The sequence below is a fragment of the Rhipicephalus sanguineus genome, chromosome 1 (genome assembly GCF_013339695.2).
Source record: "Rhipicephalus sanguineus isolate Rsan-2018 chromosome 1, BIME_Rsan_1.4, whole genome shotgun sequence".
Lineage (NCBI taxonomy): Eukaryota > Metazoa > Arthropoda > Arachnida > Ixodida > Ixodidae > Rhipicephalus > Rhipicephalus sanguineus.
In genome coordinates, this window is record NC_051176.1 from 136,155,317 (window position 1) to 136,179,896 (window position 24,580).

At 48.6% G+C, this 24,580-nt stretch overlaps 1 protein-coding gene across 1 annotated transcript in view; it reads left to right on the top strand.

Moving 5' to 3' along the window:
* The window catches only part of LOC119398813 (nose resistant to fluoxetine protein 6), a 194,103-nt gene that overhangs the window by 14,411 nt on the left and 155,112 nt on the right, over window positions 1-24,580 (top strand). The window lies entirely within an intron of this gene.

The window sequence follows — 24,580 nt, forward strand, 5'->3', positions numbered from 1 at the left end:
CAGAAAGAAACGTACGACGAGACACAGCGCTTTTTGTCGTCGAACGTTTCTCCCTGGTATCCATGTCCTTGGTCGCGATACAACTGTCGGAGATCAGCAGACGACGAAGAAGAAGAATTGATCGTGGGCTGCTGGGTGATTCCACGAGAGATCGAACATGCCTGTCCGGGCGATATTTTTGTTTTGCTTAGGTTTTTTATATGTTATGTGGGCACATTCAAAGTGCCCGGAACCGAAAATTTTATTTCCAAGAAGCGCTCCCAGCGCACCAAAAAAAAATATTTGAAGGTGGCGACGCGGGCCTCCTGTTTTTGGTCACTGCAATGTTTTCGGATTTCATGGCCAAATTTAACGCGAACTATAAAAGATGTGTCGAAAATTTTTTGCTGCTTTTAATACGCAATATTGTGAATTACGTCCATGCTTTTTTTATGCCGTCCTCAAAAGGAAAAAAATGTGAAAAAATGGCAAACATGGCCGAAATAAAAAAAGTGTGCTAAGTGTGAGGCGCCTCGGCGCCTTTCCTATTTCAAGCAGAAACTTGAAAACAGTGTCAAATAAAGAAAAGAGCCTTTGCAACATTTATACGGAAGGTAATTTTCCTACCCGCAGCGCAAAAAAAGAAAAAAAAATAGTTAGAGGAGCGAGCTTTTCAAAAAAAGTACATTTTCAAAAAATAAAATAAAAAAAACTTCGGTCTCAATTTTGAAGAAAATTTTTACAGAAGAGCGCTTATGTCAGTTAACACACGGTTTTAATATCATATGTCCTCATTTGCTTTGTTCACGAAATATAACGGGCCAAAATGACCCTTGCTGTGTGTGCTCCCTTCAGTGCGACTGATGGTTGTTATCAGCTTGCATTGTGCGAAAGTCTACAGTTTTAATTATTCTGCTGCAGCAAAACTTTGCTCAGGTGGCTTTTGGTCAAGAAAAATGTGTTCTCTGATTTTATTTGTGTCTAGCGCGTGCGAAAGTGGGCTGCTGCCACCCTCTAAAGGGCTAACGTGTACACAGTTTGCAGCCTACAACCTCGCCTTCAAGCATCAGAGGAAAGGTGGGCGCGCCTGTTCAAGATATCAATCACTTCTTCTTCCTGAAGAAATGCTTGGTCTACCTCATCACGGTTAGATGTAGACAGGTTTTCCTTGAGGAGCGTAACGCAATGCAAGCAGACTTCGCAGGTGTCGCGAAAATCCTTAGCCTATATGACAGTAGCTTCTGGAGGTAGGCAACAACAAAAAGTGCAAGGGAAAAAAAATTGCGCAACTAAAACGTTTTTCTCAGCAATCATCTGTTTTTTGTGAACGCGTAAATAATCGGCACAGAATACTCGGACCTAGCCATGGGTGCAGTCATCACAGCTAGACCGAGTCAAAACATTTATACTGAGCAGCGCCGCACGTATTCTCTCACTTCTGCGCTGCTGCCATGAATAAGTTTCCAGAACTGCTCACGGTTTCACATTTTATGACAAAGGGCGTCTAAACGCTTTGGGCTGTGATAGTTGAATTGTTGGCCGCACTCGTTGTCAAAACTAAGGATAATGTCCGTCTGGCGTCACCAGTGACCTCTGCTGTTCTCGACGTGGGAAAGCACTTTAGTAAAGTGCCAACAAAACATCAATTGTGCAGCTTCGGCCACTCATGGCTTAATCACGCCGCACCGCACGTTTTCTGGCTGCTGAAACGCTGAGGTAAAGGTCGAGATGATACAGGAAGACGTTATCTGCGACGCCGAAAACATGTGATAGAGGGAAGTGAAATAAACGGCTCGGAAATGATTGAGCTAACTTTTTACAAATGTTGTTTAGGCACAGTGTGCGTCGAATGGGGAAGATGGTTAAATCGTACAATGCACGTAATGGAAGGGAAGCAAGCAGGCAGTGAGAAAACAACTGCAAAACAGCGCACCTGCTGATTGTGGCATTTAGTTACAGAGCTGACCTTCGCTGTATACAGATGCTTTGTTTGGTGTGCAAGGAGAGTTTTAAAAATTCACCTAAATCATGTGCTTGCGGTGTCTCTCGTGCTTCTGGTTAGCGAATACTGGCGGGGTAAGTTGAAGTTTTAAGCCGCAAACTGCGTACGCGTGAGCCCTTTAGAGAGCTGCAGCAGCTCACACCCGCACATATGTGCCCGCTAGACACATATAAAGTTTGAGAATACATTTGTCTTGATGACAAGACAGCAGAGCAAAGTTTTACTGCCGGAAAATAATTAAAACTGTAGACTTACGCGCAATGCAAGCTGATGACCACCATCAATCGCAATGAAATGAGCACACACAGCAAGGGTCACTTTGGCCCGTTAAATCTCGTGAACAAAGAAAATGAGGACATAAATATCAAGGCGGCGTTTTCACTGATATAAGCGCTTTTCGATAAAAAAAATGTCCTCGAAATTGAGACCGGAGTCATTCTTCGTTTATTTTTTTTTTTAAATAAGCTTTTTTGAAAAATCTCGCTTCTTTAACTATTTTCTTCTTCTTTTCTGCTGCCTGTAGGAAAACGATCTTCCGCATATATGTTGCAAAGGCTGTTTGCTATACTTGACACTGTTTTGAAGTTTCTGTGTGCAATAGGATAGGCGCCAAGGGCGCATCAAATTTAGCAAACTGTGTTGACTTGGATCACGTTTGTCATTTTTTCACATTTTCTTCCTTTTGAGGACGGCATAAAAAGAGCATGGATGTAATTCACAGTAACGCTTATTGAAATCAGCAACAAAATTTTTCGACACATCATTTATAGTTTGCGTTAAATTTGGCCGTGAAATCCGAAAACATTGCAGTGAGCAAAAAGAGAAGGCCCACGCCGCCACCCTCGAATATTTTTTTGGCGCGCTGGGAGCGTTTCTTGGAAATAAAATTTTCGGTTCCGGGCACTGTGAATGTGCCCACATAACATATGAAAAACCCAAGCAAAAGAAAAATGTCGTCCGGACAGGCATGTTCGATCTCTCGTGGAATCGCCCTGCTGTCTCCGCAGCTAGCGCCAAGAAGTCCGTGCACCACTATCATCATGTATTTTTTTTTTGTGTTGGATTGTCGCCATTAAAGGCAATTCGTTGGAGTCTCATGTATCCGTCTTTCGGGCGGCGCTACCAATAGAAGGCCGACGTTCCGCAACAACAACAGAGCTTAAGAAAGTTGGAAAGACGGCAGCATTAACATACAGAAACGGTGTCGCCTTGTTGCCCTTTCGCTGTTGTCTCGATATATCCCTTTATAGTTACGTAGCGCAAATTATGCAATAGGAAACCCTTGTTTCATCTCTCCTGTACCGTTGAACTTTTGCAGCTGAAGGTCTCAATAACAACAAATGCCGGGCCTGCCTATAACCTGCTTCATTCGGACGTTCTCGCTTATACAGTGAACTGGAACACTTTTTTAGATGGAAGTATTCAGTATGCAATTTGAAACTTCGAACACCTAGAGGCGGAGCCTTTTCTGCACTGACCATCATATAAATATTCTAAGTTACTGTTATGCAGTGATTTAAACAACTCGGTTATCTTCTTATCATTTTTTTTTTTTTCTGGAGGATGGATAATCTGAATTTCGTTAGTGCGAAGAGCACTCTCGTGAGACTGGTAAATGAGCGAGCCGTGCTATGTTAGTGTTTGCTTCCATTATTCAAGATTTCCAGTAGGCACATCACCAAGTGACGCGCTCAAAAAATATCCGACGAATTGGCAAACTATAAGATCGAACAAAAAAGACGTCTATCCACTATTACAGAGTTAGCTTCCATGATGCGTTATGAACCAAAATACCCCCACCGTCATCAACCACACTGGATCCTTCCTCGTACGAGGACTAATTATGGACAACAAAAAATTACCTATCAGCTACCGTTACATTTAAACAGACTACATTCCTCAGGTATTGACATAGCAGACATCACCTTTTCTCAACTACGCCAATATCTCGTTAACTCATCTGACATTGAAAACTTCTTGAAATAACGTGCCTAAATAAAAATGAGGAAATAACCAACACTGTTACCGCGTAAATTTTGTGTTTAGTGTATATGTAGTTTATGTACTGATCTATGCTTGTAGGTATATATGTTTATTGCATTGTGTTTCTTTTTCTTTCTGCCAGCACCGCAGCCTGCTGTTGCGAATTTCTGTTACTGCTAGATTCTAGAATGTTGTGTATACCCTCGTCAGATCTTGTGTTCTGTTGCCGCCACCGCCTCTGTCTGATGTAAAGGGGGGTGAGAACGTAGTCAAGCGGACAGTCGCTTTTATTCTCACCCCCTCCATCAACTTTGTATTGGTGGAAATAAACGTTATTATTATTATTATTATTATTATAACCCCTTTCTGTTTTCAAGCTGAGCATTCTGCTGAGTGCGCCATGGCTGCATTGCTTATACATTGAACGCTGACATCTACCGGCGGTGTCCTCTCAGCTTCATCTCTTTTCTGTTCCGTTCTAGCTGGCTTGCTATGGAGAGGTTGAGGTTTTTATCCCCTAGGCTACTGCAATTCTGCAACTCAAAAAATAAAGAAAGAAAAGAGAAATGGTTACCTATAAACAAAGAATGAAGAATTAAAGAAATACATATAGCAAACAAAGAAATAACATGGCAATGAACAGTTCGCTTGCAGGAGTTCACTTTGCAATAGAACGTTCGCACGCACACATTTCTGTTATACTTCTACCCACATTATACGGACTAACACATCACTTCGTATGAAGCTGCACATAGCTGTTCATCACAAGCGCTTATCCAGTGCAGGGTTCACTAAGAAGTCTCTTAAGAATTTGCCTTGTGTTGAAGGTGCTTTTCAGGCCACGGTCCAAGTAAGTTTTGTAATGTGAGAAGGCGTCTGTCGAAAGTCGCTAGTTTTTTTTTTAGGAGCTGGCTTGCCACGTTCTTAATGTAAGCGTAACCTTAGTTCCAGAGGCGACCGCTACAGGCGCAGCTCGCGCGAAAGAGAAGTCTTCTTCCTCTTGTTCTTCGAGCGCCTTGATGATGATATTAACGAAGGCAAAACCACATATAGCATAGCCAACTGTAGCATGCGCACGCTCGCGCGAAAGAGGTTTTCTTCCACTTGTTCTTCGAGCGCCTTGATGATGATATTAACGCAGGCAAAACCACATATAGCGTAGCCAACTGTAGCATGCGCACGCTCGCGCGAAAGAGAAGTCTTCTTCCTCTTGTTCTTCGAGAGCCTTGATGATGATAATAAGTTATTATCTTGATAAGATAATAAGCAGGCAAAACCCGATTACCTCCGAGCCAGCTCCTCAATCATCATTCACTTCGTGGATATGGCGTGTTTTTTTATCTTTTTTCTTTCGTTTGCGTAATTTACGCATTCCAGAAGAATATGGCCAAGATTCTCATTTTCACCACCACAGCAGCATTCATCTCGTGCACAGCACCACAGCGCACGGCGGTGCACAGCCAGGTGGTTTGCGTTGATTACCTGTTCACCTGATCACCTGATTTGATTTTTCTTGATTTTCCACACCAACTATGAGGCATTGGCGAATAGTGGATCGACGGACGGATGGAAGGGGCTGCGCTGTTTTAATCGGGCGGTGGCTCGCGCCACCTGGTCGTCACTCATAATGAAGTATTAACTCTCTGTAGTGAAGGACTACATTTCACTCCTATACCTTCGTTTTCACCACCAATCAGATGACCTCCTCTTGGTTATTCCCTGCTTAAAGTCAATTTTTCCTTCTCTGTCCCTAAACCCCAACGCTTTGAAAAACCTAGCCACATTGCCTTGGACTGTAGGAATGCTACTCAGTAACGCCCCCTCAGGGAGGCCTCGCTAACTAAACTTTTTTTTTTACGTCCGATTGGCTAATTGATGCCCGTCGGACTTCATACGCGTCTACTGCGACGCGCACGTTGCCGGCTTCTTCAGCTTGCGCAAGGACCTCACCGCCATTTTAAAGAGTTTTCCGTTTGTGCGGTATCGTTCTGTAGTTTTCTTTATGCTTTCTGGAGGTAATGGAATGTCGTTCAATTACGCAGCAATGTTTAAATGTTTTAAGTTTTCGGAAGGTCACTAAACAACGGTACAAGAAAGACAACCCATGGTCCCCCATGTGTTGTCTTTCATGCAGCATTGTTTAGCGGTTATCCGAGAAGTGACCTTTTTTTTTTATTTGAATATTTTCATGGGCCCTGCTATAGTGGAAACAGAAGTACATCGGTAGATGAGAGTACGCAGATAGACAAAAAATTCAACATGAAAATTCGCTAGAATGAATCAGGTTCATGAAAGAGTCAATTGGAGCACAGAATATCGTTAGATAACTTGTTCCAGTGGAAGACAGCCGACGGAACATGTAACATGTAATGACAATCTCAAAGTTAGACTTTTCTGTCAAAAGTCTCTAAGAACCAAGAGCTCGTAATTGCTGTTAACCGTTATTGACCAAAAGGAATAAAATAAAATTTACAGAAGTCTTCTGACTTTGCCTTTTCTTTATTTCTCTTTCAGTTCGTTGAGTTCTTTGGGTTATATGCACACATGCAAGTGCCACTCGTTCGCATCGGGCTGTGCTTTCTCGATGACTGCACCCAAAGTGATTTACAGGCACTAGTGGACACAGGCAAGTACTTACGACAGCGTGTCGAATATCAGAAATTCAGGTGCACGCGATTGCTCTGTAGCAGTGTATGATTAACACGATACTCAACGCTGCAACATTTACTTTAGTGGATGCGTAAAAGTGAAACGTCGCGTACTTTCCGAGAAATGAGGTTACGAATACGCTCTATTTGAGGCTTTGGTATTCTCGTATTTAGCAACATTGATACTCTGCGACTCTAGGGGCGGCTTACAGGAATGTTTAATAACGTAGATAACGATGGTTGTTTAAATAATAGGCTAATAACGCTCCTCCATAGACGACTCCATAAGCGTACCTTGGCTACAGGCGCCGTGAGCACACATCCTTACACAGCTATCTCTCGCCCTTGCAGCACCTTCATAGACCCGTGGTATATAGATGCGGAAAGCTAAACATGTACGGCTGTTCTGGCTAGAGCATGGGCTTGTTCACACTTAAATATCGTAATGCAAGCGTTTCAAAATGTTGTTTGAGTATTTAACTTGCCTTTACGCAGCTGTCTAATATAGCGCCTAGTAGAACGTGTAAATTTCTTGCAATTAAAACGTATACCGCGGTATGAAAATGTTAATGTGGAATGATAGGCTTCTGGTGATCTGCGTAATGTGTCTTGTATCGCCATTACAACTAAATACGGCGCTGTGGTTCTCCTCAATGGAATTTCTTGACTTTCTGCTTCCCAGCGGCGTAGGAGATGCTTGTTTTGTTCAAAATGAATTTGAATAGTGCCCTTAGGTGTGGTAATGAAATGCAGTTACCATGAAATGTTTCCTCTGTGTGAACTTGTAATTCGAAAAAGCGAACGGTTAGTAGAAGCTGACGTGTATGCCACCTTCATGTCAAAACAATTAGCGCAGACAGGAGTGTGACCAACAAAAGTGCTTTGTTAAATCTACGGCAATATGTGCACGATAAATGCGCGTAGACAAACTTCTTACACGAACATTGCAAAGGTAAACAGTAAAGGGTTTTCAAAAAAAAAGAACATTTCTAGTTAACGATATATAGTACTTATGCAATGCCCCGCGTGAATTCACATGCGTGCACCGTGTTTAGGTACAGATAACAGTTTCGAGGAAGATGATTTTTTGAAAGACAGAGGAAGCGCGTCAAGCAACAGCATATCACAAAGAGCAGGAGCGAACAACTGCCGCGCTCTGTTGACTGTATGGATACAACGTATATAATCCCCGCTAAAGATAGATTACAAAGGAACGATACTGTAACATACCGCCAGACCAAACGCATTAATGAGAATGCGTATAGTTCGGATTTTACGCCTCAAAACCTCGATAATATGAGATACGCTGTAGTGGAAGCCTCCGGAAATTTCAACAACCTGGGGTTCTTTAACGTCCACCTAAATCTAAGCACATGGGCCTCTCGCATACTGCCTCCATCAAAATGCGGCCGCCGCGGCCGATATTCGATCCCGCGACTTTCAGGTCAGCAGTCAATCACCATAACCACTAAGAAATACTGTTAACACCAATAAAATAAATATTAACTTAAATAATAGCCCCATCCGAGAAGTTGTTTCGTTTAATTATCTGGACATCCTATTTGACCAACAGGTACAATGCGAAACGCATATTCAGAACGTATGCAAGGAGGTGGCATACGGTTGTTACTACCTAATGAAAAAGGCTATATTTTCCTCGAGAAATACTCAAATCCCTTTACTGTGTGTTTCGCCATAGCCAAATTAGTTATTGTTTAGAATCATAGGGCATGACTTACATGAGAGAATTACAACCTTTACAAAAATTACAGAAAAGGGCCCTGAAAATAATTGGTAATCCAAACAGCAGCAGTGATACTTCTCATGACGCTTTCGTAACAAAGCATGTGTTAGCGGTTAAGGCACTATGTAATCATAAGCTATCAATTTCAGTTAATAACATTATGTCCACTGAAAGGCGACCTCAACCTACCAAAATGCTATAATGTACACGGGGAAAAAGTAATTGAATTCAGTGGCACAAAAATGTGGAATATCTTACCCGAATAGGTTAAAACCGCACGTGACTTCAAGCAATGTAGTAAATACTTTTGTCTTCAGAGCCAGCATCTCTAACTTACTTACACTGATAATTAAGGGTATTTCATGAACACTTTCATTTATCATAAATCATGGCATGTAACCGATTACCGGGCTGCTAAATTCTGTACCTGACCTGTCTGTTTTATTTTTAACACTGGACCGGAAACTAGCTTTCCCTGGCTAGTTTCCGTTCCAGGGGGTGGATGTGCGTACAATATCACACCAGAGTGTCTGGTCGTCAAAACAAGGCCGACCAGTTGGCACCTCGGCAAACCGACGTGAGTGCGCAAAGCTTTGAAGCGACTGACTGTCATGTTAGCAGAACAAGCTGTTACCCCTACAGCGTCCCTACCCCGGCACCAAACCGCACTGCTTGTTAATATTTCGTATTGAAATTCAAGTAAAATATGCGATTATCTGGCGCGAGACATATATCATATAATACGTCGTTATGCAAAAACCAGGTGCGACAACACGCTCAAAGCCTGAGGCAAAATGACGACATTATAGTGGCCGTTTTGTGAAGGGCAATCATTTCTGTTTTGTTGCCCTATCCTAGCTGCTATACGTCATGCCACACGGACTGCCTGGCCTGAAAACGTTCGCACACTACAATGTGCAAAAAAAAAATTAGTTGGTTTTATGGCCCCCTGCGAGATTCTTGGCTTCTTCGAGTCACAAACATGGAGCAACAACAACAGGAGGAGCACGCCACGTTGTTTCTCTTGGCGACCATTCAATGGCGCCGCCACAATGCACTGAAAAAGTGGCAAGAAAGATTCGCCGTGTCTCTTTTTACAGTGTTGCCAAATCCAGTCGATGTTCAAGTGGAAAACTGCGTCACTGTGACACCTGAACCATGGAGTACAACTCAAATAGGAATTGTGTAAGTTGTTCATATATGCATACACGTTCATAATTACAGCCAGCAACGTACACCTATCTTGCACTTTGTTTTATAAATTTCTGCCCACCTCACCTACTGGGCGAATCAGTACAAACAGAGCTTTGTCGAACCAGCAAGTTCGAGTGTCGCATCTCGATAAATGTTGCGGACTTCGGTGATGATAGGCTCCTCAGTCACAGCAGTGGACGAATGCAACGAAACGCCGCCGTCAGCCACAGCTTGTAACATTATTATTTATTTATTTATTTATTTATTTATTTATTTATTTATTTATTTATTTATTTATTTATTTATTCACAATACCTTACAGGCTCCTTATCGGAGCATTGTGTAAGGGGGGCGATGCATGGTTAATATGACATGTGATAAATACAGAAAAGTTGAAAATCTAAACTATACATTCTGAAAGGTGCGCTGAGATACTGCGACGTAGTCGAGTGCCAGAAAAGAAAGAGTAACATCCAGGTTGAAAAATAAATAAGGGAGGAGCATGCGCGAAGCGGGAAAAATGCGAACTTAATTAACATTGACAGTCAGTGATTGAAAAACGAAGCAAATTTTGGCAACGTTTACAATACTATACATTGTGATATAATACAGCGTTACACAATACTTAAAGAAAAGAAAAAAAGGAGATAAACGTACGAGGTAACACGTCTGGAAAATTTAAATGAGAAAACTATGTCAGCACGAAATGTTCGAGTAGGCGGTCGTGAAAGGCTTTGCGATTAGTGATCGAAGCGATATCGCCAGGGAGATCGTTCTAAAGTTTAACGGCATGTGGCAGCCCAGAACAACAAAACGCGCTTGTCTTGCCAAAGATGAGCTCAAAACTGCTCTGATTATGGAGCCGCCTAAACATGTGCAGTGGGGTTTTCAAAGGGAGGGAATGTGGCCTGGTGTTATGAATATATCCGTGAAGCAGACACAAAAGGGAAACGCACCGGCGAACCTGAAGAGGGTGCAGCGAATGTTCGAGTTTCATTTTCGTAATACTGGACTTGCGCTCGTAATTTCCTGTAATAAAACGGGCGCCACTGTTTTGTACAAGTTCTAGGTTAGTAATTAAGTAATCTTGATGAGGAGACCAAATAGATGACGCGAATTCTAACTGCGGGCGAATGAACGTTAGGTACGCTAACTTGCGAATGTTCGGTCGCGATTTACGCAGATTGCTGCGAGTGTACCCAAGCGTTTGTGATGCTTTAGCACAGATAGCGGTAATGTGGGGGTGCCATGAAAGATTGTGAGTTAGGTTTATCCCTAGATACTTGAATGTCTGAACACGAGATATGGCAGAGTTGTTAATAACGTAGGGGAAATCTGAGTTCGACTGCTTGCGAGTGAAAGAAATGAGTTTACATTTTCCAGAGTTCAATACCATCAGCCATTTTTTACACCACATATTTATAAGGTTAATGTCATTTTGCAGGATGTGGTGATCATCAGGAGATGTTATTTTTCTTTAAATGATACAGTCGTCAGCGAATAGTCTTATACTTGAGGAAATATTATTGGGCAGGTCATTAATGTAAATGAGGGAGAGTAAAGGGCCTAGAACAGTGCCTTGAGGGACTCCGGATGTTACATCGGCAAGGGGAGAAACATAATTATTAATCACGGTAAATTGTTGTCGAGATGATAAAAAATGTCTAATCCAAGATAAGCTAGCAGAGTCCAGTCCGATGGAATTTAATTTAGAAAACAACCAACAATGGGCCACCCGGTCAAAAGCCTTGGAAAAGCCAAGGAAAATGCTATCGGTTTGTAAATTGTTGTCCATGTTAAAGTGCAAGTCGGTAGTAAACTCGAGCAACTGCGTATCACATGACAGCTGTTTTCGAAATCTATGTTGATTAATGAAAAAGAAATTATTAGTCTCCAGGTGACTGTAGATATGCGACGCAATTATGTGCTTCAGCATTTCACAGGAAATGCATGTTAGGGAATGGGGCGGTAGTTGTCTGGTTGTTTTTTGTTTCCAGCTTTGAATACTGGAATAACCTTAGCAATCTTCCATTCTTTAGGTAGTTGACCGGTCGACAATGATTGATTAAATATTCTGCACAGTATTTCATTAGAAAGAGGCAGGGTATTTTTCAATATCTTAGCGTTTAGATTATCTACAACGGCAGATGTTGATAGTTTAAGGTTATTTATGAGACATGCAATGCCATCCGCAGTGACCGTTATTGGTGCCATGTATGGATAACCTGAATCTGGAACATAAGGTACGTTTGGGCGATCTTTTGTAAATACTGACGAGAAAAATTTGTTGAACTCATGTGAACACTAAGCATCCGTTAATGGTCTGTTGTCGTCATTGAAAAGACTGATTTGTAGCGATTCATTTCCAGGGGATATGGTTTGCCAGAACTTTCTTGGGTTTGAGTGCAAGAGGGAGGGTAGGTCATGTGAATAGTACTTGTCTTTGGCGGAACTTATCGCTGATGAATATTCTTTCAGGCATGTCTTGTACCTTTCCCATGAGGGCTCGCTGGGTGTGTGCTTAGCAGCTGTGTAGAACCGCTTCTTTTTCTTTCGCAGTTTGCGCAGTGATGAACTGAACCAGGGGCTTCTGTTATCGTGGGCGATAGAGATAAGAGGCACATACCTGTCCACTAATTCTAACATCTTGTTCTTATAAGCGAGCCAGTTTTCACTCACAGACTGCAGAGAGGAAGATTGTACAAAAGACTGGTGGAAGAAGACCGCTAATTTCCTGTTGATGCTTCTGTAGTCCGTTTTATTGTAGTTACGAATGAACTTGGTAGCCATGGAACCTATATTTGGTACCGGTTTGTGGATGCTGAGTTGTAGGAGGTTGTGGTCACTGAAACCATCGCAGTATTCGATTGTGCCTATCGTATCAGGAGCTGTGGTTAGCACCAAATCTAGGATATTAGTGCCACGTGTCGGTTTATTTACCACTTGTGAAAAGTTGAAATCCAACGAAAGGTTAACGAAATGAGTTGAAATTTGGCAGGACGATGATAAAGTGGGCCAGTCGATGGTGGGTAAATTAAAGTCACCGAAAAGGTACACGTGATCCGTAGGACATCCCTTGATTGCGGCCTAGATGCTGTTTCGCAATTCATCTAGGAATAGTGGACTAGCATCGGGTGGACGATAGCAAACGCCTATTAGTATGTTGTCGGTGTGCGCCCTACATGCTGCCCATATTATTTCCAGATCAGAGCTCGTATCAATGATGAAAGATGCGATTTGTTTCTTAATGGCCAGCAGTACCCCTCCGCCTCTCTTCTGTGTGCGGTCACGCCTATAAATGGAGTAGTCCTTATCAAGCAGTAGCTCATTGTCCCTGATATTAGGGCATAACCAAGTCTCTGTAAATGCTACGACATTTGAACAGCTGTCATCAAGGAAGGATGAAACTTGGTCGCATTTGGGCAGAAGGCTTCTGATGTTAGTGAATAAAACCGATAGCGGAAGAGTGAAGGCAGGTTTTGAAGGTTCGTTGCAAGCGCACTTGTTCCTCTTTCTGTCTAGCTATCGCGTAGATAAAACAACAGAGTTAGTGGAGGAGTCAAAAACGTATGTCTCTCGGTCAATTCGGAGCTTTTCAACCGATAATCGATAAGGTTTAGCCTTTGCCCTGGCAAATTCCAGCAATTTCCTCCTTGCTTGGCGTGTTGAGGGTGAAAAGTCTTATCCTTGAAGACGGTCATCTTTGCTATTATGGGCCGACACTTGTTTGGAGCAAAACGACCTAACCTATGTACCCTATCAAAGTGTGAACCAATCAGTGAGAGGTCAAGATTTTGGGAACAGAAAGTTATGATCTTTAGTTCAGACGCAGTCCAGTCTTCCTTCTCATTATCTTCAATACCAAAGAAAAGTGTATTGGAACGTCGCATTCGGTTTTCGGTATCTTCGCACCGTGACGTTATGCTTTTAGTTGATTGGCGATGTCAGAAACATTCGAGGCGTTCGGTTCACTAGGTGCGAGTGGAGAGTAGGCTGCCTCCAGTGTCCCAACCCTTTGATTTAAGCTCTTGATTTCGCGGTCAGTCGCTTCCTGTTTTTCTTTTACGCCCTGAAGTTCCCGCAGTATACCATTCTGACCTTCCTCGATTCTGCGCACTGTCTCCAGAACCGAAGCCAGGGAGCACGACCGATCGGCAATGGCGGGACCTGGGTTCAATTCAACATCTCCGGCGACGAAAAGTGACAGGTCAACTATACTACGACACATCATGGCAGGAAGGAACAGCAATTTCTGAGTGACATCAAAAACATGGGGTGGGCACGACACCGCAGTGAAACAACGGTCCAGAGGTCCTGACACTGTAGGCATGATTCAAATAACTAACCTGCGTCAGCAGTGCCGGTAAGCGCACCATCGTGGCAGCGGTGTCGTGCCCAACTGCGCAAGTCCGAGGTAGGCGGTTATATCCCACGTCGTTATCTTGGATGATAGCCGTTGTCGAGCCATGAAGCCAAATTGATTACAAAAACCAGCAGCACCACGTGAGGTGATGCCCGCCGAGGCGGGCAGTGTCGGCCCGTACAGCTGAGTACAGGAATGGCGCACGGAAAGCCATGATCCAGATCCGAGAAGGGATGCAACCTGCGTCAGCAGTGCCGGTAAGCGCACCATCGTGGCGGCGGTGTCGTGCCCAACTGCGCAAGTCCGAGGTAGGCGGTTATATCCCACGTCGTTATCTTGGATGAAAGCCGTTGTCGAGCCATGAAACCAAATTGATTACAAAAACCAGCAGCACCACGTGAGATGATGCCCGCCGAGGCGGGCAGTGTCGGCCCGTACAGCTGAGTACAGGAATGGCGCACGGAAAGCCATGATCCAGATCCGAGAAGGGATGCAACCTGCGTCAGCAGTGCCGGTAAGCGCACCATCGTGGCAGCGGTGTCGTGCCCAACTGCGCAAGTCCGAGGTAGGCGGTTATATCCCACGTCGTTATCTTGGATGATAGCCGTTGTCGAGCCATGAAGCCAAATTGATTACAAAAACCAGCAGCACCACGTGAGATGATGCCCGCCGAGGCGGGCAGTGTCGGCCCGTTCAGCTGAGTACAGGAATGGCGCACGGAAAGCCATGATCCAGATCCGAGAAGGGATGCAACCTGCGTCAGCAGTGCCGGTAAGCGCACCATCGTGGCAGCGGTGTCGTGCCCAACTGCGCAAGTCCGAGGTAGGCGGTTATATCCCACGTCGTTATCTTGGATGATAGCCGTTGTCGAGCCATGAAGCCAAATTGATTACAAAAACCAGCAGCACCACGTGAGATGATGCCCGCCGAGGCGGGCAGTGTCGGCCCGTACAGCTGAGTACAGGAATGGCGCACGGAAAGCCATGATCCAGATCCGAGAAGGGATGCAACCTGCGTCAGCAGTGCCGGTAAGCGCACCATCGTGGCAGCGGTGTCGTGCCCAACTGCGCAAGTCCGAGGTAGGCGGTTATATCCCACGTCGTTATCTTGGATGATAGCCGTTGTCGAGCCATGAAGCCAAATTGATTACAAAAACCAGCAGCACCACGTGAGATGATGCCCGCCGAGGCGGGTAGTGTCGGCCCGTTCAGCTGAGTACAGGAATGGCGCACGGAAAGCCATGATCCAGATCCGAGAAGGGATGCAACCTGCGTCAGCAGTGCCGGTAAGCGCACCATCGTGGCAGCGGTGTCGTGCCCAACTGCGCAAGTCCGAGGTAGGCGGTTATATCCCACGTCGTTATCTTCGATGATAGCCGTTGTCGAGCCATGAAGCCAAATTGATTACAAAAACCAGCAGCACCACGTGAGACGATGCCCGCCGAGGCGGCAGTGTCGGCCCGTACAGCTGAGTGCATGGAATGGCGCACGGAAAGCCATGATCCAAATCCGAGAAGGGATGCAACCTGCGTTAGCAGTACCGGTAAGCGCACCATCGTGGCAGCGGTGTCGTGCCCCCGAGTATGCCGAGTATGCGTCGAGGCCGAGACCGAGGTGCCCTATATAGCTGCAGGACAGACCATCAAGCTTCTCCAATTTATAGATACTCGTTTAACAACAACCCCATATCTTTGTCTCTCTCTCTCTCTCTCTCTATTATATATATTGTAGCGAAGCGTTGGAAGTTTGTAATGGGTCGCCCTCTCGAGCGCTCTCTAGTGGGTCGTCCCCTTCGGCTCTTCTCTGACAGCACGCTTCTCGCGCTCAGAGTCCGCGCTCTGTCTTGACTGTCGCCGTTGTGCTTCGTCGACTAGTGCCGTCAATAAACGCCTTTATAATTTAATGGAGAGTGCTGCGCCGTCCAACCAGCTTCGGTCCGTTCGATGCCCCTGGCGCTTCGATCCCGTACCGTGCCCTCTACCATGCCTCAAGACGCCGCCCAGCAAACGCTTACCCCTGTACCGACACCATGCTCCGGTACCCCCCGCATCCGCGACCCTCCTATATTGTCACGTGGTCGTGACGTCGACGAAGAAAGCAGTCGGCGTTTGCAGAATGAAACTGTTTATTTGGCCGAACTTGTGGCCGGGAAAATGAGAACTAGAGCTACAGCAATACACGCTGTACAATGATAGCGGCGAACAGGGCGTCGTCCGTCGATCAACTGACAAGCGGTCAATCGCGTCGGCTTTTATACAGGCAGTATCGAACTTTCCAGCAATATCGCTGGTGGCGGCGTTATCTCTAGACAAAGCTGGAACGTTCGCGTGCGGGGCGCAATCTTAACAGAACGATCTACTATAGACGTGAAGTTTCTCGAACAATGCTTCGCGGACAGCGTCGAGCGTTGATAACCGTCCCTGCCGGTCAAACCCGAATACATCAAAAAAAGACAAGAAGTGGGCGTGGCATTGCCCCCCTCTGAAAAAGCATCGTCCCGATGCTTGTGAAAGAACATAGAAGAGAGAAAAAAAAAACAAGTGCATACAAAAATAAATTACAATAACAAAGGAACAAAAATAGAGTCCCCAGGTTCGCTAACGCGCAAAAAACGGCTTAAGGCGCACGACATGGACGACTTCAGGTCGTGCGCGGCGTCGCTGGGAGTTCGTAATGCCGTCCGGGATCACCTCGTAGTCAAGAGCGCCGAGGCGTCGAAGAACCTTGTATGGCCCGAAGTATCGCCGAAGGAGTTTTTCGCTAAGCCCACGTCGGCGTATCGGCGTCCAGACCCAAACACGGTCGCCGGGCTGGTATTCCGCGAAGCGTCGTCGAAGATTGTAGCGACGGCTGTCGGTGTGCTGCTGGGTCTTGATGCGCAGGCGGGCGAGCTGTCGAGCTTCTTCGGCACGTTGTAAGTAAGCAGCGGCATCGAGGTTTTCTTCGTCGGTGACGTTGGGTAGCATGGCGTCGAGCGTCGTCGCCGGGCTCCTTCCGTAGACCAACTTGTACGGCGTCATCTGCGTAGTTTCTTGGACGGCCGTGTTGTATGCGAATGTCACATACGGAAGGATGGCATCCCACGTCTTGTGTTCGACGTCGACATACATGGCCAACATGTCGGCGATGGTCTTGTTTAGCCGCTCGGTCAGGCCATTTGTCTGTGGGTGGTACGCTGTGGTCCGGCGGTGGCTTGTTTGGCTGTATCTCAGTATTGCCTGAGTTAGGTCAGCAGTAAACGCCGTACCTCTGTCGGTGATGAGAACTTCTGGGGCGCCATGACGCAGGACGATGTTCTCAACGAAGAACTTCGCTACCTCGGCGGCACTGCCTCTAGGCAGGGCCCTCGTCTCGGCGTAGCGTGTGAGGTAGTCTGTAGCTACGACGATCCATTTGTTTCCGGTATTGGACGTCGGGAACGGCCCCAGTAAGTCCATCCCGATTTGCTGGAACGGCCGTCGAGGTGGCTCGATAGGCTGCAGAAGTCCGGCTGGCCTAGTGGGCGGTGTCTTGCGTCGCTGACAGTCCCGGCAGGTCTTCACGTAACGAGTGACGTCGGCGGAAAGGCGCGGCCAGTAGTACTTCTCCTGTATTCTTGCTAGCGTGCGAGAAACACCCAGGTGTCCAGCCGTCGGGTCGTCGTGCAGAGCCTGGAGGACCTCTGGCCGCAATGTCGAGGGTACCACGAGAAGGCAATCAGCTCGAAGCGGTGAGAAGTTCTTCTTTAGGAGAACACCGTTGCGCAAGAAAAATGACGCCAGTCCCCGCGTGAATACCTTCGGAACAACGGTGGTCCTGCCCTCGAGGTATTCCACAAGGCCCCTGAGTTCTGGATCCGTTCGCTGTCGTTCGGCGAAGTCGTCCGCACTTATGATTCCCAAGAAGGAGTCGTCCTCCTTGTCGTCCTGCGGCGGTGGGTCGACGGGGGCGCGAGACAGGCAGTCGGCGTCGGAGTGTTTCCTTCCGGACTTGTAAACAACGGTAATGTCGAATTCTTGAAGTCGTAGGCTCCACCGTGCGAGGCGACCTGAAGGGTCCTTCAAGTTAGCTAGCCAACACAATGCGTGGTGGTCGCTCACAACTTTGAAGGGCCTGCCGTAGAGGTAGGGGCGAAACTTGGATGCAGCCCAGATGATCGCTAGGCACTCCTTTTCTGTTGTGGAATAGTTCGTTTCTGCCTTTGATAGCGACCGGCTAGCATAACTGATGACCCTTTCCTGCCCGTCAGTCTTCTGCACAAGGACGGCGCCGAGTCCTACGCTGCTTGCGTCGGTGTGGATTTCCGTATCGGCGTATTCGTCGAAATGTGCTAGTATAGGAGGCATCTGAAGGCGTCGTTTCAGTTCTTCAAATGCTTCGATTTGCGCCGTTTCCCACTTGAATGGCACGTCGGTCTTCGTGAGGTGAGTTAGCGGTTCGGCGATTCGTGAAAATTCCTTGACAAAGCGCCTGTAGTAGGCGCACAAGCCGAGAAAACGGCGCACGGCTTTCGTGTCGGTGGGGGGCGGGAAGGCAGCGATGGCAGCTGTTTTCCGCGGGTCTGGGCGAACACCACCCTTGCTGATCACGTGACCCAAAAACAGCAGCTCCTCGTATGCAAAGCGGCACTTTTCGGGCTTCAAGGTGAGGCCAGAAGTCTTGATTGCTTGTAGTACAGTGTCAAGGCGCCGGAGGTGTTCGTCGAAGCTTGAGGCAAACACAATGACGTCGTCCAAGTACACAAGGCAAGTCTGCCACTTCAGTCCAGCCAGCACGGTGTCCATAACGCGCTGGAACGTCGCAGGTGCCGAGCAAAGACCAAAGGGCATAACCTTGAACTCGAAGAGGCCGTCTGGTGTTATAAAGGCAGTCTTCTCTCGGTCTCTCTCGTCGACTTCGATTTGCCAATAGCCGGTCTTGAGGTCCATCGACGAAAAGTACCTCGCGTTGTAGAGTCGATCCAGGGTGTCGTCTATCCGTGGGAGAGGGTAGACGTCCTTCTTCGTGATTTTGTTCAGGCGGCGATAATCGACGCAGAAGCGTAGGGTTCCGTCTTTCTTCTTCACTAGCACCACGGGTGACGCCCATGGACTCTTCGACGGCTGGATGATGTCGTCGCGTAGCATTTCGTCGACTTGTTTCTTTATGGATTCGCGTTCTCGCGTTGAAACTCTGTACGGGCTCTGCCGGAGTGGCCTGGCATTTTCCTCTGTTATGATGCGATGTTTTGCGACTGGGGTCTGGCGGATTCTTGACGATGACGAAAAGCAGTCCCTGTATTTCAAGAGCAGGGTTTTGAGCTGTTCTTGTTTTCGGAAGGCTAGGATTAACGTCGAAAACTGGTTGAGAAGCTTGGTTCGTCGGTGTTGGCTCGGAAGAATCGGCGATGGTGAAAGCCATCGACGTAGCCGTGATTTCTTCGATGTAGGCGACTGTCGTGCCTTTGCTTACGTGCTTATACTCGTTGCTAAAATTTGTGAGCATCACTGTTGCTTTGCCTCCCCGCAACTCTGCTATTCCTCTTGCGACGCAAATCTCGCGGTTAATCAACTGGTGCTGGTCGCCTTCAATGACGCCTTCCAGGTCTGCTACTTTCTGAGAGCCGACGGAAATGATGACGCTGGAGCGAGGGGGAATGGTGACTTGGTCTTCCAGCACATTCAAGGCATGCTTCCCTGGCGGCGTGTACCACGGTAAGGCTTTTTCTGTAGATAGTGTTATCGACTTCGATCTGAGGTCGATGACTGCACCATGAAGGCCTAAGAAGTCCATACCAAGGATGACATCTCGGGAGCAATGCTGAAGGACTACGAAGCTTGCGGGATAAATCCGGTTGTTGATGGAGACCCTCGCTGTGCAGATTCCTGCCGGCGTTACTAGGTGACCTCCCGCTGTGCGGATTTCGGGGCCTTCCCAGGCAGTCTTGACTTTCTTCAGCTTCGTCGCGAACGGTCCACTGATGACGGAATAGTCGGCTCCAGTATCGACGAGAGCGGTGACGTTGTGGCCGTCGATGAGAACGTCGAGGTCACTCGTTCGTCGCCTACCGTTTCGATTTGGTCGCGGCGTCGGATCACGGCTACGTCGGTTTGTCCCGCTGCTTCGTCGTTGTGTCGTCAGGTCTTCTTCGGGCCATGAAGTTTCGACGTCAGGGCTTCGTTCGGCTTGCGGCGTGTTCTTTAGATGTCGTTGCAGCGTTGTCGTCGGCGGCGGAGGATCTTCGGTATTTCGTCGTACAGCAACCGCACCTCCATCGGTTGCTGCCCTTAGTTTTCCGGATACGGGCTGGGTGACCGGCCTCGCGTTGGGCCAGTGTATGGTCGGCGTTGGGGGGAGACGTAGCGGCCTGGCGACGGCGAACGGGAAGGTTGTCGGGGCGTCCATTGCGTTCCCGCGAGGTAGTCGGCGATGTCGTGTGGTCTTTCCCCTCGCTGTGGACGCGGCGCGTCGATGGCGAACCCACGCAGTCCCATCTGTCGGTACTGGCAGCGGCGGTAAGTGTGGCCAGCTTCCCCGCAATGGTAGCAGAGTGGGCGGTGGTCGGGGGTGCGCCAAACGTCGGTCTTTCGGGGGGCGCAGCGTTGTCCTGTCGGCGGGCGGTATGGCGTCGGTGGTGGTGGCGGCGGTGCCTGGCGGCGGAACTGCTGCGGCGACGCGGCGTCTTGACGTGGGCGAGGGGGTGGGGCGTTGCGTCGGGCTGCAGCAGCATAGCTCATTGCTTCCGGCTGAGCCTGCGGTGCTTCGGGAATTCCAAGCGATTGCCGGACTTCCTCGCGGACAACGTCGGCGATTGAATGCACTTGATGCTGCGGCGAAGGTAACAGTTTGCGCAGCTCTTCCCGCACAATCGCTCTGATGGTGTCACGCAGGTCATCAGACTGCAGCGCCTGAACCTCCCCGTAGGTCGTCGTAGGAATGCGGCGGTTGTATTGCCTAGTGCGGATTTCTAGTGCCTTTTCGATTGTGGTGGCCTCTGAAAGGAATTCCGAGACCGTCTTCGGCGGGTTGCGCACAAGTCCGGCGAAGAGTTCTTCCTTCACTCCCCGCATCAGGAAGCGAACTTTCTTTTCTTCGGACATGGCTGGATCGGCATGGCGGAATAGTCGAGTCATTTCTTCGGTGTACAGTCCGACGTTTTCATTGGGGAGCTGTACACGGGTCTCGAGAAGGGTTTCAGCCCTTTCTTTCCGGATGACGCTCGTGAAGGTGTTGAGAAATCCGGTGCGGAAGAGGTCCCATGATGTTAGCGTGGACTCTCGATTCTCGAACCAGGTCCTTGCGCCATCTTGAAGGGCGAAGTAGACATGGCGTAGCTTCTCGTCGCAGTCCCAGTTGTTGAACGTGGAGACTCGGTCGTATGCCTCCAGCCAGCTTTCTGGATCCTCGCATGGTGATCCGCGGAATGTCGGCGGCTCCCTCGGTTGATGCATGACGACCGTTGTAGGTGCCACAGCGGTTGTCATTGTGGCTGTTGTCTTCTTCGTTGTGATCCTGGTCTTGTCCGGTAGGGGTCCGTATTGTGGGGGTAGTCCTTCCAGTCTGCGGCTGGCTCGACTGCCGCTGATGGTGTCGGTGTCTTCTTCGCGACGTGGGCTGGGTTCAAGGCTTGTCGGGGGCGTCCGGAACATGAACGAGCAGCACCTCCACCAGATGTCACGTGGTCGTGACGTCGACGAAGAAAGCAGTCGGCGTTTGCAGAATGAAACTGTTTATTTGGCCGAACTTGTGGCCGGGAAAATGAGAACTAGAGCTACAGCAATACACGCTGTACAATGATAGCGGCGAACAGGGCGTCGTCCGTCGATCAACTGACAAGCGGTCAATCGCGTCGGCTTTTATACAGGCAGTATCGAACTTTCCAGCAATATCGCTGGTGGCGGCGTTATCTCTAGACAAAGCTGGAACGTTCGCGTGCGGGGCGCAATCTTAACAGAACGATCTACTATAGACGTGAAGTTTCTCGAACAATGCTTCGCGGACAGCGTCGAGCGTTGATAACCGTCCCTGCCGGTCAAACCCGAATACATCAAAAAAAGACAAGAAGTGGGCGTGGCAATATTCACCGGCGCGGATGGCACTGACGTGGAGGACTGGCTCGCGATATACGAGCGCGTGAGCGTACCCAACAAATGGGACGAGGCAGGGAAGCTGAGCAACCTGGTTTTCTACCTCGCGGGTGTGGCCAGCCTGTGGTACAACAACCACGCAACCGACTTCCTCACGTGGTCTGATTTCAAGACCGCCATCATCAACGTGTTTGGCCGACCTGCCGTACGTAAACTGCAAGCCGAACAGCGTTTACGTGAACAAGCTCAGCAGACCGGTGAGTCGTTTACCAGCTACATCGAAGACGTCCTCGACTTGTGCAAGAAGGCCGATGTAACCATGTCTGAGTCTGACAAGATCCGACACGTTATGAAAGGCATCGACGACGATGCCTTCACCATGCTGCTCGCCAAGAACCCGCGTACCGTGACAGAGGTGATCACGCTCTGCCAAAGCTACGAGGAGCTGCGCCGGCAACGGTTGCTGACCCGTCGACCTCCATCACGCGACGCCGACCTCGCTGGCTTGTCGGCCATTTCTGATCACTCGGGCTTGCTCGCCGAGGTCAAGTCATTTGTGCGCGAGGAAATTGCCCGCCAGTTTTCTCTACTGACCTTGCCGCAGTCGCAGCATGTTGAACAGCCGTCGACCACACTGCTGCCTCCCTTACGCCGCGCTATTCAACAGGAAATCGCGGAGGTCATGCCGGAATACCACCAGCCACCTCCGGCGCTTGCGCCACTCAGTTACGCGCAAGTTGTAGCCAGGCCACCCCCAGCGATCCCTGTGTCTGCCCCACATCCTTACGCCGAAGTCGTCGCCAGACCACAGGCCTTCCAGGCGAGTGTGCCGGCTGCGTACGCCGACGTCATTCCTAGGCCACGACTGCAGCCGACCATGCAGTCCTATCAGCCGCCACCCCGTCCACCGCGTTTTGGGCCATGGATGGGACCCACCCCGGCGAACCGATGGCGCACTTCCTACAACCGCCCCATCTGCTTTGCGTGCGGTTGCGCCGGTCACGTCGCCCGCTATTGCAATCGCGTGCAGTCGCCTCAAGTCGCCTCAACCATGCCAAGCCAGTCGAGCCCATTGAACCATCTTCGGACATGCGCCGTCGAGGGCGCGACATTGTCAACGTGGAGCGCCTGAAGCCCTATCATGACCCGCTCCTAGTGACAAGCAGTTAGGTCGCCAGGCGGCTCCCTTTTTCGTACCCGGGGTAATTGTAGCGAAGCGTTGGAAGTTTGTAATGGGTCGCCCTCTCGAGCGCTTTCTAGTGGGTCATCCCCTTCGGCTCTTCTCTGACAGCACGCTTCTCGCGCTCAGAGTCCGCGCTCTGTCTTGACTGTCGCTGTTGTGCTTCGTCGACTAGTGCCGTCAATAAACGCCTTTATAATATATATATATTGCAACAAGCGTGTTCTCCCACAAACACTTGTTATTATTATGTAGAAGGCGTGAGTCAACCAAGCTGGTTCAGGCAGAAACCCGGCGAGCACGAACCACACGAACGTCAACGTCTTCTTTCACGCTGGCACAGAGCTGACACCGATATGCTCCGGTACAATTACTCTCCGCGCAAAAAGGAGCCATCCTGGCGACCTAAGGAGATGACACGACAGGAGGGTCGTAGCACGGCTTTAGCCGTGATACGTGAACTGTTTCACGCCCTCGACAGCGGTGGTCAGATGGTGGGTCGATCGGCTCAATGTCATAGTTGACGGGAGATGTTTGTTGCACCACACGGTATGGGCCGTGGTATTTCGACGAAAGCTTTGTAGAAAGTCCGGGAGTAGTGGACGGGACCCAGAGCCAAACTCGCATTCCCGGCGAATAGTGCGTACTAGATGCAGAGGCGTCGTGACGAGTTTTTTGGCGCCATTGTTCTTGCGCGGTAAACGAGCGAGCGAGCTGACACTCTTCGGCATAAGCAGCTGCTTCTGAAACAGGCGTGGCTTCGGAAACATCGGGTCGGTAGGGGAGAATGGTATCCATGGAGGACGAAGGTTCCCGTCCGTATAGAAGGAAGAACGGAGAGAAGCCGGTGGTAGTTTGTGGCGCAGAGTTGTAGGCGTAAGTGACGAAAGGGAGCACGCGGTTTCAATTAGTGTGATCGTCAGACGCGTACATCGCGAGCATATCTCCAAGGGTACGATTAAAGCGTTCCGTCATGCCATTTGTTTGAGGATGGTATGCCGAGGTTGTGCGATGGACAATGCGACATTCCTTTAGCAGGGCGTCGATGGCGTTCGAGAGAAACACGCGGCCACGGTCGCTTAGAAATTCACGAGGTGCACCGTGTCTCAAAATCAGGTGGTGAAGAAGAAAGCAGGCAACGTCTTTCGCGGTGGTAGCTGGCAGCGCAGATGTTTCCGCGTAGCGTGTGAGATGACCTACGGCGACAATGATCCACCGGTTGCCTTGGGGAGTGTTTGGAAGAGGACCATAAAGATCAATTCCGACGCGGTCGAACGGTCTTGCCGGGCAGGGTAAGGGTTGCAGAGGGCGAGCTGTGCTGTGAGGAGGCGTCTTGCGGCTGTGACACGCGGCACATGACCGAACATACTGGCAAACGTGCCGATACATTCCGCGCCAGTAGTACCTTAGACGAAGGCGGGAGTAAGTCTTGAATACTCCAGC